This window comes from Cucumis melo, chromosome 11 (genome assembly GCF_025177605.1).
Source record: "Cucumis melo cultivar AY chromosome 11, USDA_Cmelo_AY_1.0, whole genome shotgun sequence".
Classification (NCBI taxonomy): domain Eukaryota; kingdom Viridiplantae; phylum Streptophyta; class Magnoliopsida; order Cucurbitales; family Cucurbitaceae; genus Cucumis; species Cucumis melo.
Genome location: NC_066867.1, coordinates 16,713,467 through 16,729,288, shown reverse-complemented (window position 1 = coordinate 16,729,288; position 15,822 = coordinate 16,713,467). Strand labels below are relative to the sequence as shown.

The 15,822-nt window shown below is 32.5% G+C and overlaps 2 long non-coding RNA genes across 2 annotated transcripts; one reads left to right on the top strand and one right to left on the bottom strand.

Moving 5' to 3' along the window:
* Positions 1 to 5,755: 5,755 nt before the first annotated feature.
* LOC127143848 (uncharacterized) lies at positions 5,756 to 6,996 on the bottom strand. The gene is made up of 2 exons (XR_007815412.1): positions 6,777 to 6,996; positions 5,756 to 5,999 (listed from the first exon to the last, which is right to left on the bottom strand). It is a non-coding gene; the product is annotated as an uncharacterized LOC127143848 (long non-coding RNA).
* A 6,704-nt stretch (positions 6,997 to 13,700) lies between these two features.
* On the top strand, positions 13,701 to 15,073 carry LOC107991309 (uncharacterized). The gene is made up of 3 exons (XR_007815423.1): positions 13,701 to 13,897; positions 14,136 to 14,200; positions 14,919 to 15,073. It is a non-coding gene; the product is annotated as an uncharacterized LOC107991309 (long non-coding RNA).
* Positions 15,074 to 15,822: the final 749 nt, after the last annotated feature.

Here is a 15,822-nt window from a genome sequence, read left to right as displayed (position 1 = left end):
TTAGTTCAGTCTACTAACGAAGCGATACAGAAGATTAGATCACGCATGCATACCGCTCAGAGTAGGCAGAAGAGTTATGCAGATGTGAGGCGGAAGGATCTTGAGTTTGAGGTAGGGGACAAGGTGTTCTTAAAGGTAGCACCTATGAGAGGTGTCTTACGATTTGAAAGGAAGGGAAAGCTGAGTCCCCGTTTTGTTGGGCCATTTGAGATTCTGGAGCGGATTGGCCCTGTAGCTTATCGCTTGGCGTTGCCACCATCACTCTCGACAGTTCATGATGTGTTCCATGGCTCCATGTTGAGAAAGTACGTGTCAGATCCATCCCATGTAGTGAATTACGAGCCACTGGAAATTGATGAAAACTTGAGCTATACCGAACAACCCATTGAGGTGCTGGCTAGAGAGGTGAAAACGTTGAGGAATAAAGAAATTCCTTTGGTTAAAGTCTTATGGCGGAATCACCGGGTGGAAGAGGCTACATGGGAGCGAGAAGATGACATGAGATCCCGTTATCCCGAACTGTTCGAGGAATAAAACTTTCGAGGACGAAAGTTCCCTAAGGAGGGGAGAATGTAACGCCCCGAAGATCGAGGTAAATTTTAGTAAATCATGTGAATTTTCGGCAATTTAAGATTTTTGTAAAACGATAAAATAATAATATAATAGTAATTATATTATTATTATTAGGTATTTTATCATTTTAGTTTTTAATATTTATAATTTTTTTTCTTATTTATTTAATATTAATACTAATATTATTATTTAATATGATTTTAATTATTTAATACTAATATTTATTATAAGTTATTATTATTTTTATTTAATATATATACTAATATTTATTATTATTATAATTATTTAATATTAATATTTTATTATTAATAATAATAATTATTATATAATTTATATATATATATATTATTATTATTTAAAGAAAAAAAAAGGGGAAAACCCTAGCCTTACCCGCGCGCGTACACCCCCCCCCCCCTTTTTTTTCATTTTCGCTTCCTTCTTCCTCACGCCGCGCCGCAGCCGTCTCTCCCCATCCATTTCTCCTTCTTCTTCATCTCTTCTCCATCCGACGGCGGCATCACCTTCCTCTTCAATCTTCTTCTTCCCTTCAGCTTCTTCGCCGCCGGATCTCTACAGCCGCCGCACCTTTGAGTTTTCCGCCAGCCGTCGGTCCGAGCGAAAGCTTGCAAGCAGCCGCATCCCGTTCCCTTCGTCGTCGTCCGTCGGGTCCCAGCTGACGTCGCCACCGTGAGGTTCGTCGGTTGCTGCAACTCCCATCGTACCGTCGTCGTTCGCCGGAAGAAAGAACCATCAAAACCGTGGCTGCCCGTTTTCATCCAATCCGACCCGAGACCCGCTTCCAGTCCGAGCCGTGAGCCACAAACGAATCTGAGTGAGCCGAGTGAGCCGAGCCGAGTGAGCCGAGTGAGCCGAGCCGAGTGAGCCGAGTGAGCCGAGCCACGAGCCGAGCCGCGAGCCGAGTGAGCCGAGCCGCGAGCCGAGCCGCGAGCCGAGTGAGCCGAGCCGCGAGTCGAACTGAGCCGAGCCGCGAGCCGAGTTGAGCCGAGCCGCGAGCCGAGTTGAGCCGAGCCACAAGCCGAGGTGTGAGCCGAGGCCAAGCCGAGCCGAGCTGAGACCAAGCCGAGCCGAGGCCAAGCCGAGCCGAGCCGAGGTGGAGCCGAGCTGAGCCGAGCCGAACGCCTTCAAGCCGAGCCGAGCTCTTTGTTTCACCAAGCCACCTAAGCCTTCCTTTCTCCGCTCCGGGTCACGGTGAGTCTTCGGTAAGGGTTGTTTTCGATGAATTCCCTAATGTTGCTACATCCGATTAGAGTTTGAATATTGGAATAAGTTGTGGCCCTACTTTTCTCCCTTGAAGGTAGTACAGGGTTGACGTTTGAGTTCTCGGGTCTCGCGGTAGGCTTGTTTGGAGATAGCTTTCCTTTTCTTGGGTAAGTCAACGGGTGTCGTTTCGGACCTTTTAAAACGACTTCTACTAAAGTCATCAACTAAAACCTTCGTGTTTTCGTTTTAGGTTGAGCTGTTGAGCGTGGATTCGATCGAGGGGCATAACCGAGTATCAGGTAAGGGTTTTCCTACTACTGGACCTCGGGTCGAGGCCGGAAACGTAGTAATCCACAGGGGATTATACGTTGGTGACTATACTGAATAAGTGTATCTGTGTTGACTGTTAAGTATTGTTATTATGTTTCTGTCTGATGTAACTGAACTGCAACCGCTAATTGTAGATTGAAATTTTAGATTGATGGACGATGATCATGGGATTAGACGGGGAAGGACAGTGAGTTCAGTTGGTTATTTAGCTGTTTGAGACTTGGGCTCTTCCATAATGGTATACGAATAGTTGACGCGTATAGCAACTGAGGGTGTAATGGTTTAAGCTTATACTACCTGGCCAGTAAAGCCCTTAGGGGAAATGTAAATGATTGATGATTGTGGTATGACTGTGGTAGACGATTGAGTATAGACCGAGGGGTAACGGTTAGCTTCATCTATGGGGTAGTGTGCCTTACTTATATGTGCATCCTTCGGAAGCACTAGACTGATGTGTGCATCCTTCGGGAGCACTAGACTGATGTGTGCATCCTTCGGGAGCACTAGACTGATATGTACATCCTTCGGGAGCACTAGACTGATATGTGCGTCCTTCGGGAGCACTAGACTGATGTGTGCATCCTCCGGGAGCACTAGACTGATATGTGCATCCTTCGGGAGCACTAGACTGATATGTGCGTCCTTCGGGAGAACTAGACTGATGTGTGCATCCTTCGGGAGCACTAGACTGAGATGTGCATCCTTCGGGAGCACTAGACTGATATGTGCGTCCTACGGGACCACTAGACTGTTATGTAGGGTACCCCCGAATAGGAAGTTAACTGTTGTCCCCTAACGGGCCCAGTAGTGGGTCCCTTACTGGGTATGTTTATACTCACCCTTTTCTCTTCCTTAACTTTTCAGGTAAGGGTACAGCGAGGGGCAGACTGACGAGAGGCAGGAAGGACGCGTGAAGGCCATATGGACGCGTCTGTTTTCTTATCGCTTCCGCTATGTATTTTGTCAGAATATTTGACTTGTGCTTTTGGAACTGATGACTTGAGTTTTTGTTTGAGACTTTTTATGATTTAATTTAAAATAGGGCCCGAAACTGTCTTTTTGTAATGTTTCTAATGCTTTTAATGAATCGTAACTGGTCCGTTTTAAATTTTATGTTGAATGGTCGAGTTTTGGTATTTGGTAGTGACCTCAGCTTAGTCCGGAAAGTTGGGTCGTTACAATCACTATTCGTAAATGTTAAAATTATATGATAATGAAACTTACATAGCATGATACTTCATAGATTGACAGAAGTTCGAAAAAGCAAAAAAAGTCATCTAAGTGAGAAATAATGAAATTTTTTACTAATTGAAAAATGTAATATACTAGTTGCAAGTCAAGAACCATAAAATCCATAAATGAACATTATTCCTTTCCGTCTCAAATTTTTATATCCATATGGCAAAAAATAAATGAATTTTTCATACATTTTGCAATTATAGAAATTGAAAAATAAATAAATAAATAAATAAATAAATAATAATAATAATAATAATAATAATAATAATAATAATAAAAAAATAATAATAATAATAATAATAATAATAATAATAATAAGAATAATACAAAAACAATGTGAAATATGACAAATATACGTCAGGAAATAATACAGGTTGGCAAATGATTTGGCAAATAATACAGCAAATAATATAGTTGACAAATAATACAGGTTGAGAAACAATATAATATACAGGTTGAGAAATACTATATTGGAAATAATATAAAATAATATATTGAAAATAATATAAAATAATATATTCGAAATAATATAAAATAATATAATAGAAATAATATAAAATAATATATTAGAAATAATATAAAATAATATATTGGAAATAATATAAAATAATATAAAATAATATATCGGAAATAATATAAAATAATATATCTGATATAATATAAAATAATATATCGGATATAATATAAAATAATATATCTAATATAATATAATATAACATATCTAATATAATATACAAGTTGAGAAATAATACCCGTTTGAGTCTAATTAAATTAATAAACAGTAAACCAAAAATTTAACAATAGCCAAATTAAATCAATTGGCTTAAACATAACAATATAGAATAAATGGCTTAAATCTAACAAATTTGAATCAATTAGCCTAAATCTGCTAAATTTGAAGTAACCATAAATTCAATTGACCTAAACCTAACAAAATTATAAGATCAAATAACCTAAATCTAACAAATTCGAAGCACATTGAAATTAATTGACCTAAACAACAGTAAACCTAATTGGCCTAAGCCTAACAGCCCTAACCCTAACAAAATTAAAGTCACCTTAAAATTAATTAACGAAATTACCACAAAAACAAATTTGAAAAACTACATCCTTATAATTGATCACACTCTCAAAAGGGAAGGGAAAGGGAGGAAATTAAAAAAAAAATAACATTTGAAGACCAATCATTTGAAGACCAATTTGACATAATAGTTTTACTTAGTTTATTTTCAACCCTTAAAAGGGAAGGGAAAGACAGGAAATTAAAAAAAGTTACCTGTTTCCTTAGTTTTTTCAACGCTTCCAATTGATCTCAAACGTATCCTAAAAAAAAATCCTCCTTTGTTTTTATAATGGAGAAGTTGGAGTGGGAGAGAAAATTGGGTTAGTTGAAGGAAAATAGGGAGGAGAGTGAAAAAGGTGGGAGTGGAGAGAAAATTGGGTGAGTTGAGGGAAAATAGGAAAGAGAGTGGAGAAAGTGGGAGTGGGAGAGAAAATTGGATGAGTCGAGAAAAATAGGGAAAGACTGATATTCATTTTTTTTTTGTTTTTGTTTTTAAAAAGAAAAAGTTAAATTCAAATTCAAATCCAACTTTCAAAATAAAATAAAAATAAAGTAAAATAAAGTAAATAAATAAAATAAAATAATAAATAAAGGACAATTGGGTGAAAATGAGAACTTGATCAATACCATGGTCAATGGATTCTTCAACTACCTACAAATTTGAAGAAAATGAACCTTAGCCAACATTCATTACGGAAAATGCATAAGCATAAGCATAGACATAAACATTAAGCACATGTCAAACAAAAATCACCTTCTTAATAAGCAAACCAATAAACTTTTCAAAATAAACGCCCAAACTTCATACAACCAAGGCTTTTAAAAGACCCATAAGGAATGCAAAAGATTAAAAAAAAAAAAACTGACTACATAAGCATAGCCATGCACTAGAAGAATTTTGACCTTTAATGTCGGTTTAAAACCGACATTAAAGGGCTTTAATGTCACTTGGCAACCGACATCTTTGTGAGCGTTATTAAAGGCCTTTAATGTCGGTTTAAAACGACATTAAAGGCCTTTAATGTCAGTTTTCAACCGACATCTTTGATCGTGTTATTGAAGCCCTTTAATGTCGGTTGAGCTTTAATGTCGGTTTTAAACCGACATCTTTGATAGTGTTATTGAAGCCCTTTAATGTCGATTGGGCTATGATGTCGTTTTAAAACCGACATTAAAGAGGCCAATAATGTCAGTTTAAAACCGACATTAAAGTCTTGTTTTTGTCCATTTTTAGAAATTTATATTTATTTAATTCTTGTATTATTGTCCATTTTTTATAAACCAACATTGAATCCATATAGATAAATATTTTTTTCTCGCTCCAACAAATCAATAAAATTAATATTATTTTAGAAACTATAATATTTATCTTTTACATTTGTATACACAAAATGAAAACTTAATATTGTGTTTATATATACATTCTACAACAGTACATGAAAAAAGATCCTAATACAAGACGTAAATAAGAAAAATTCTAAACGTCTTCTCAATCTTCAATCTTCAACCTTCAACGATCGTCTGGCTATCTACACAATCGCTCAGCTTTCAACCCGATATAACTTCAATCATTCTACAAACAATACCAAAACAAAGCTAAACGTGAGGATTTTAAACATTGAGGTAGTATAGATGCATCTAATAAGTAGTTAAACACTTATTAATCACATAAAAAAAGGAGATTAGGTATCCTATAAAAGATAGGGACCATTATTAACATAAACAGAAAGCTCAACATATAGGAATACATGTAATAAATTTAAAGAGGTACTAAACAAAGCTAAACATAATCACAAAATCCAAATTCCAATCACAAATCCAAGTGCATAATGAGCAACTTTACTTGAAATCAGTTCCCTTAGCTGAACAGGTAAAATGGGTCTGCGTGTACAATTCAAACATTATAACCAAACAGGTAAAATGAACAGGTAAAACGTCATTCAGCACAGAGAGGAAAAGTTGTCATCAACTTTACATAGTCGCTAGTTGAATAAAAAATTACCCATCTTGAATTGGAATCTCTCACATCCTATTGTCTTTTACTGAAAAATAAAAGAATTTACCCTTGATACTAAGTTATCAACACCTAAACTATAAGCTATCAACACCGACGTCCTCCTGCATGCATTTCTTAATTAATTACTAAATTTCTTTTCTGATCTTAAAAAGAAAAACAAAGGTTGTAAAAATTACCCAAGTAAGGCCAACATGAAAATCTTGAACATATCTCCTATCGATAAACATGCTACTTCTTTTCTACCACACATCCATACAAAAAAAGAAGTGTTATTTGAGAGAAATGTTGTATGAAAATAGTGATTAATGAATTTAAAATTAGAAAATTAATTACCTTTTGAAAAGGATGGTAGGAGGGACAAGGAAGAGAGTTCCAAAAGCTTGCCTATAGAAAATAAAAATGAAGTTGTTCATACTAGAAGTAAAAGCAGCTTTTGCCAAAATACTCATTCCAGAGTATGTGATTTGAACAACGATGGCTCTAATCAGAGGCTTCTTTAGTTCCGTTCTTTTTTCTCTAAACAAACTACCTTCTACATACATATGACATATATATATATATATATATATATATATATATATATATATATATATATATATATATAACAAAAATGTGTGTTTTGGATTTTTCTTTTTTTCCCACTACAATAAGGGGAAGTTATCTGCCTCATCACATGTTAATGTTTTTTGATTGATGGCCTGAATATTCCAATGTTTAGTGCTTTGTTTCTTTATTATTTTCTCAAATATCAAAAGTTTGAGACATGCTTTTGTTTTATCCACATATTATAATTCAAAATTGAAATCATGGGATAAATAGGAAGATATGATTTTGGCAGTTTTCATCCAAATATCTCACTTGCTAGTGCTAAGTAAGATATTAACTCCATCTTTGTTTTCACTCACCTTTCGGAAACAAGGAACTTCATTATCAATTTGAAAAAAAAATGAAAACATTCACAACACAAACAAAAGAGAATGAAAAAGTAGGGGAAGTTCTCACTGGCCTAATATTGCCATTATTATAGAAGTCAACAAACTCTCGTAGAAACAGCTCTTATAGTAAGTTGTGTGTCTATAAACACACAATTTCATACTTTGTTATCTACTTCTTACAAATGTATTAAAAAAACAAGCTAAACTTTGAAAACTAATAAAAGTATTTTATGAAAACTTGTCATGTTTTTTTAGAATTTGACTAAGAATTCAGCTCATTTACCTAAGAAGTGTAAGAAACTAAAGTAAATAGGCTTAACTTTTAGAAACCATGTAAAACCAAATAGTTAACAAACAAGGTCTAAACAGCCAGATCCTAGTCCTTTAAATAAGAATTTAAAGAAGCTTACGCCCATTTAGGATCTAAGGCACCACAATCCGCACAAAGTTGATTATCTATCTGAAGCAATAAATCTTTCAATCTTCTTTTAGCTGGAAAAGAAAATGGAAAAGATAAGGTTTCTGGAATATGCATGCAATTGCAAATAGATTAAGTTGAAATCACATTACTTAATATAAAAATAAATTTTTAAAAGAAGAAAAGGAATAAACCATAGAAACCCATTACAATCGAAACCAAATGTAAGTTTGTAAGATTACGGATTGAACACCACCCCATATATAACTCTGCAAGCGCACAAGAATCCTTTATTGAAGGTGGAATTGATGAAATTTCTGCAAAGAGGACATATTTATATTTAGAAACTTTGTTAAAACATGAAAGAAAAAGATTAAATTATTTGATGTAAAGAAGATTAAGGGAGCTAATCGGCCAAAAAAACTCACTATTTTGAAATACATTTAATCGAATGAGGCGTGATAGGCTACCAATATTCTCAGGCAACTCATTAAGCAAATTCCTTGTTGCAAATATTGAATTAATTGTATGATGTTAATCTTATAATGTTTATTTCCAACGCCATCATCATTTAAAAGTAATATTGTAATCCAAGATATAATTTCAAATGGTAATGCCATGGAATAGATTCATCAACCACTACAACAGATTAGGCTTTCAATAACATTTTTTAATAACTTGTATTATAAAATGTTATAAAAAATAAATAAGAAAAGCGGGCGCGAGAGAAAAAAAGAGTAAAGAAATAAAAAAAGATTACCGAAATGTTATTAAAAAGAAAAATAAAAGAAAAGCGGGAAAGATTTGGGCGAAAAAATTAATTTGGCTCTCTATCGTCTTCTCCGTCGTCTTCTCCATCCTCCTTTCTCCATCGTCTTCTTCATCGTCTTCTTCATCGTCTTCTCCATCGTCTTCTCTATCGTCTTCTCTCCATCGATCATCTTCTCTCCATCGATTGTCTTCTCCATCATCTTCCTCCTACTTCGTCTTCTCTGTTCTCTTCAGTCCATCACCTTCGTTTCAAAGCTCCATTTATTTCTGTAAGTCTCCCTGCCTATCACGAAATAATAAGGTAGAGTAGCATAAGTTTGACGCGAAGGGCTCTTTCGGATTATCAATCCATCTTCATCTGGTATGCTCAATCATCTTTTTGTTGCCTTAATTTGTCTATTCTTTGACTATCTTTTTTCTGTTTGTGGTCGTTTGATGTCTGTGGTTGTTTGGTGTTTGTGTTGAATATAATGTAGGTTATTTTGCCTTTAGTTGTTTGATGTTTATGGAAAACCTTTCAATTGATGTTTAAGTATTGGCAAGGTTATTTGTGAAAAAAAATTAAGTTGATGTTGATTATTCACAAGTCTTCTGTCTGTATCAATTTATTTTTTCTTGAACCCTTATGGAAATTAGGTATGTATATGTATACATAGATGACTGATTTACGAAGAATGAGGCATTAAAACTATCTCCCTTTTTCCCTTGTGTTGATCTTCTCATCTCCCTCACCTCATCTCAACGTCTATCTCCCTCACAGCAGTTCTTTCATTGCAGTTCATCAATTTCTAGTGGTAGTGAAATTTCACTCTTCCCTTGCTGTCTTTCTCTGTTTTCTTTTTCTTTTTTTTTTTCTTTTGTAGATCTCATTTCTGGATTTTTAAACTCTCTCAGAGCCTTTCATTGAGTTTTCTATGATTTACATGTTTGTCTCTTTACTGGGTATTTGTTAAATGGAGAGTCTCTACCCTGAGTTGTATTCTTTTAACTAGCATTCTTTACTTCCATTGGTAGCTACTCTGCAAGTTTTTGTACTATGGTAAGTTATTTTAAAAAAATTGGAGTTAGGTTGAAGAAGTTTGATATTTGATCTTTAATATTTATATCAATTCCTTACTTCCATTCCTTAACTAGTCAAAAAAAAAAAAAAAAAAAGGGAAGAAGAAAAGCACAAGCTTCTGATTATAAAGACATCAAAATATCAAGTTTGGTTTTGGTCTCACCATTAATAATCTTTTGGTAGGATTTGTTTGTAGCTGTCTTGTTTCGGATTTTTTTTTTAATCTTTGGTCGAAATTAAGTGTAACAATATTTAGATGACATTTTCGTTTGTTTTGTTTAGCTTAAGATTTGAATTTAATCAAATAGTTTGGTGCTCCCTTCGTCAACTATTTTAATATACAGATTTTTTGCTTTGATTTGCTTTTGCAGTTTGCAAGAGCATGATTCTTTAGTATAAAGATTTCTATTTCATCCTCGTGTTACAACGTACCTTAAAATTAAATCAGACGTCCAAAACTTACAAATTTAAATGATCTTAATCACACTAAAAGAGAGTGCCCTTTCAAATCTATTTGTAGAAAAAACTATAAAGATTTTACTGAACCTTTTTTTTAAAAAAAAAATAATGTGTTTTTTAAAACAATTTTTGGAAATTGTCAATAGTTTTCCTTCTACATTACTATTGAAAAAACACATTATTTAAAAAAGAAAATTGATTTTAAAGAAACAATTGTTTTGCATAACTGTTAAAAAGTATTTACAAAATATCTACCACTAATTTGCAATTTGGTTCATTAAGCTACAAACATTCCACTAGAATTTGATAACTATTTTACATATAAATTCATTACAAGTATTCAATATCATTCTAGTATTCAATATTTCATTATTAAAAGTATAACACCAACCTCACTTCATATTTCACATAATCCACAATATTTGATTTCATTAATTGCTCCTCAATTCCTTGTAACTGCACAACCTGAATCATTATCCAGAATAGAGTACGCTATTTCATTAAAATTACATTATAGAATAACTGTTGGATGTAGATTTTTGAAACTATATATGTGTGTGTTCTGATATTTGTTGTATTTTAGTTTGGAATACATTATGTTTAATCTCTCTTTTATGTCTTCAAATTGCATTGTCTGATTTTGGACTTGAAATGATGTAATCAATGTTTTATGTTAACAATATTTGGGACAAAATGGGAAGACATGTTTTGTTAGGTAAGCTTAGTCTCATATTTCATTTTTCAACGTTATGGTGATGTCAAATATCTATAACCCATCGTATGGGCCAATATCAATGCTTCTATTTTTCCTTTTCTCACTTATTTTAAATCTCTAAATCTAGTTTTATAAAAAAGTCGAGACTTCAATTGAGGGTAACGATGACCTAAAATGATATGATTGTACCTTGCGTTTTAATTTTTGTTTAACATTGTAGTGAATTTCTACTTTAAAAGTAGTTTTGAAATGTTTATACAAGGTTAAAGGTTAAAAGTAATGTTGCAACTTTGAAAGAATATGAGTACATCATATGAAAGAAGGAGGGAAAAGTTAGATAATTATCTTTTGTAATTTAGTTGACAAAGTATTTTCAAAACAATGGGATAACGATAATCAATCACTTTTGTTGTTTGGTGTAAACGAAGTCCCATATTGACTAGGAAGAAGAGAGTGGTCATAGGTATGAGGTTTTCTGAGTGGTTCCAAAAGCAAAGTCACAAGTGTTTATGTTTAAACTGGATATATCATACAATTGAAATGTGGAGGCTTCGTTGCGTTTATAATTTATTATTATGTTAACTAAGCTCCACCCTCCCCCCGCGACCTAAAGTTAAGTAAATTAGAAGGCAAAGATCCAACCTTAACCAATCCATCTATACTTATGATGACGGTAAACCTTTCTATGATGATTATATCCATGAAGTATGCTACAGCCTATCATTTTTCACCTTTTAGATTTTCTCTATTTAAAGGTTACAAGTGGTATGTAACTTTCTTATTAGAAAATCCTAGTTATGCAGCTGACCTTAGCATGATTCTTAGTTCTCGTATACCCCGCTATATTGATTTTGCATATTGTTATCATTCATATGATTGATAGTTTTAGTGACATGTTTTAGTACTAAAATGCAATTTGTAGTCATTGCAAATTTCAGCTTCAATTTCACCTTAGGTAGAGTTGGTTCTTAATTACATTTCACATTATATTGTAGCAATAAGTTGAAGATATAATGTTTCAAAAAGATTGGGTTCATTTGAACAGGTAAGGGAATGTCAATTTTTTAAGTAACTAAAATAGATTAATATATTTAGTTATATTAATTGCAAAGTTGGGTCTTTTTAATAGAGCAAGCAAGGAATATCTGAAGTGTAACGCCCCAAAAATTTAGATAATTTTGGAGTCAGTTATCTTAATTTTGTTTATCTAGATTTAATTTATTGGGCGTTATTTTGAATCCATTTAATGAGAATTATTTGATTTAAGTGGGAATTAAAATTAATTAAATATTTCTTGGATGAATATATAATTAATTAGAGGTTTTGACACGTGGTGTTTGTTGAGTTTTTATTAAATGGTAGGTTAAGAGGATTAAGTAAAGTTGTGGATTTTAGTGTTGTTGAAGTTGAATTTAATTAAATAATTATGGACGTTATTTAATTAAACCGTAGGGTGGAAAGTTTGTTGGAGATTTTATAATTATATGTATACGTGGAAATATATATATAATTATTTTGTTAAAGGAAAAGATAATTATATTTGTTGAAATATAATTATTTAAGGAAAAGATAGTTGTATTTTGGAGAAAGGATATTTATTAAAGGAGAAAAAGTAAAATAATTATATTTTGGGAAAATATAATTATTTGTAAAAGGATAATTAATTACTTTGGAGAAGATAAATAATAATTAATTATTGTGGAAGATAATTAATTATTTTGGAGAAAGATAAATAATAATTAATTATTGTAGAAGATAATTAATTATTTTGGAGAAAGATAAATAATAATTAATTATTGTGGGAAATAATTAATTATTCTGTAGAAAGATAAATCTTGATTATGGACTGGAGTTGCTATGGTTGGGGTTAAGATAATTCATGTTGAAAGTTATATACATATAATTATTATGTTAAAGGAAAAGATATTTATATTTGTTAAAATATAACTATTTAAGGAAAAGGTAATTGTATTTTGGAGAAAAGATATTTGGTAAGGGAGAAAAAGTAAAATAATTATATTTTGGGAAAATATAATTATTTGTAAAAGGATAATTATTTTGGAGAAAGATAAATAATAATTAATTATTGTGGAAGATAATTAATAATTATTTTGGAGAAAGATAAATAATAATTAATTATTGTGGAAGATAATTAATAATTATTTTTGGAGAAAGATAAATAATAATTAATTATTGTGGAAGATAATTAATTATTTTTGGAGAAGATAAATAATAATTAATTATTGTGGAAGATAATTAATTATTTTGGAAGAAAGGTAAATAATAATTAATTATTGTGGATGATAATTAATTATTCTGTAGAAAGATAAATATTGTTTATGGAGTGAAGTTGTTATGGTTGAGTTAAGATAATTCATGTTGGAAGTTATAAGTGATTTATTGGAAAAGATTTGATTGATTAAATTAATTGAGGACTTAAGTTAATTTGAGATTTTGGAGGGAAAAGTTAGTTTTGGTGGAATTGTAATTAATTGAGTATATATATATGGATATATATATTTAATTAATAATTTGGAAAAGTGTAGTTAATTATATTATGGAATATAATTATATTTATTTGGAAAAGAAAATAATTCATGAAGAGAGAGATGATTGATTTTGATTGGACGAAAAAGATATATATTTATAAAAGAGAATAATGGTTTAAATAAATATATATTTATTGTAGATTTTGGTGAGAGAAAAATAATAATAATAAAGAAGTATTATTATTATTATTAATGGTTATAAATGCCTAAGATTAAGGCATTTATTTAGGAAAGATAATGCGAATAAAGATATATGTATATTTTTTTGGTATTATATATATATATATCCTAAAAGGAAAAGGAAAAGGAAATAATAATAATTATTATTATTATTGTTATTATTTGGGTCTATAAATAGCATTGGAATGCTTAAGATGGAATTAAAGGAAAAAGAAAAAGGTTCTTTATCTTCTTCTCTAAGATAACCCTTTGCTGTCGCCGCCTCAGTTGAAGTTAAGATTGGTCTCTTTGGAAGCTTGAGGATTTAAAGTGATGAATTTTTCATCAAGGATAAGAGGATTTTCCAACCTCCATCTGAGTAACCTTGGTAAGCCAATAAAATTAAATTAATATTTTATTAATTTAATTTTGGATCTATTTGGGTTTTCTGTAAAAGGTTCAATTGGCTAAACTTTTTAAGATCTAAATCTTGGATTTTTCCCAATCAAGGTTGAATTGGTTTCAACCCCAATTTTTAGAAAGTTAATTAATTTGGGAGAATTTTTGGATGTTAGCCAATTGCTAATTTCATTAATTAAGATACTAAGTGTTCCTTTTATGATTAGGATCAAGTTAATTGGAGAATTTTACTGTCAACTAGGGAGTACCTTTGTTTGGCTAAAATCTCCAGGTAAGAGATTCTCCTACTAGACCTTCGAACTGAATTCAAGAGACCGCATGTAATTATGATTATGCATTGATGGTAGCTAAAATGCATAATTTGATGATAATGATTATACTGAGATTACGATGATAGTTGATGTTGATGATGATGACTGAGATTATTATGTTGATGATTGATGATGATGACTGATGTTATGTTAATGACCGGTAGTATGTTGTTGATGACTGTTGATGATTGTTAATGCATGATATATTAATCACATGATTAAGGACGTTAAGATTAATACTCATGCCATGTTATGATGTTATGTTATGCTACATGCTATGGATAGGGTGTTCTGTTAACTTTGTCTATTAGAGTCGTACCTGCATGGGTGTCCTTCGGGATCACCACCTATTTAGGACTGTGTGGTCCGACGGGACGCCAGTCTAGCATGGATATAGATATGATTCGAGTGATTCGACGGGGTCCTCGCATCCCGATTGTCTTAGTGTTACCCCCGGGTTCACTATAGACCAGCATGTCCTAGGTGCTCCCTCGGGACACCGAAGACCAGATTTTCGTTCCTACGGGAGCGCATGTTGCACGTGTTCGGGAACGTGCCAGAGATTGGGTACCATTTTCAGGACTCTAATGGGAAGTTAACAGACACCTAGCGGGACTAGTAGTAGGTCCCTTACTGAGTATATGTTTATACTCACTCTTTCTATGTTTAACATTTCAGGCGAAGGTAAAGGTAGAGGAAAGCTGGCGAGCGACAGAGAAGGATCCGTGACATGCCATATGGGGACCCAGTTTTGCTTCCGCGTTTATGTTTCAGTGTTTTAATATTCCGTTTTTAATGAAAATTTATTCTTCCCTCGTTTCAAAAAGTGTCTCTTGTCATCGTTTCTTTTTAGTAACGACCTCAGCTTAGTATAAAGAGTTGGGTCGTTACAGTTGGTATCAGAGCGTCAGCTTTTAGGTTCTGTAGACTAACTTACGATGTGAGTCTCTGATTTTGTCTCTATATATGGCTATTACGGTCCTTCGTCACTCGCCAGGTATGTATTTTATGATACATGATTATGAATATGCACGTGACCTTGCCTGTATTAAACTAGAACTGCATGAATGTTATGATTTAATGGTGATGGCTTTGGTGGTAAAGTTTTAAGAAAAATGTTGGCACGTAAAGATGCTCAAAGGGGTGATTGAGTAGGCAAAAGAGTTGGACGTGTTCAGCGTGATGAGCTGTTTTGTGATTGGATATCTAAGAAATAAGTTATGTTGGTGGTTTTAAAGGGAACTAAAGGCATGGTTAAGTTCAAGTATATCAAGCACATTTGATTGTGTTTAGAATTGAGTTGCTGGAGAAGGAACAAAGCAAACTTTAGTGCATAGTTATTTTGGTGAGACTTCAAGAAACTGTTTTTGAGTTTACCATGAAGGATAAGTTACAGCTAGTTCAAAGTACAAGTGATGAAATAACGAACTCCTTTAGAATAACTAGCTAAGTTGATGTCATTAAAGAAAGCCAATAGTTGGACAAAAGTTTGAACTTTATCAAACAAGAAAAGAGAAATTAGTGAGTTCTAAAGATTGCTAAATGGTGGAGAATGCCTTACTAAGGGTGGAAGTCCGAAGTT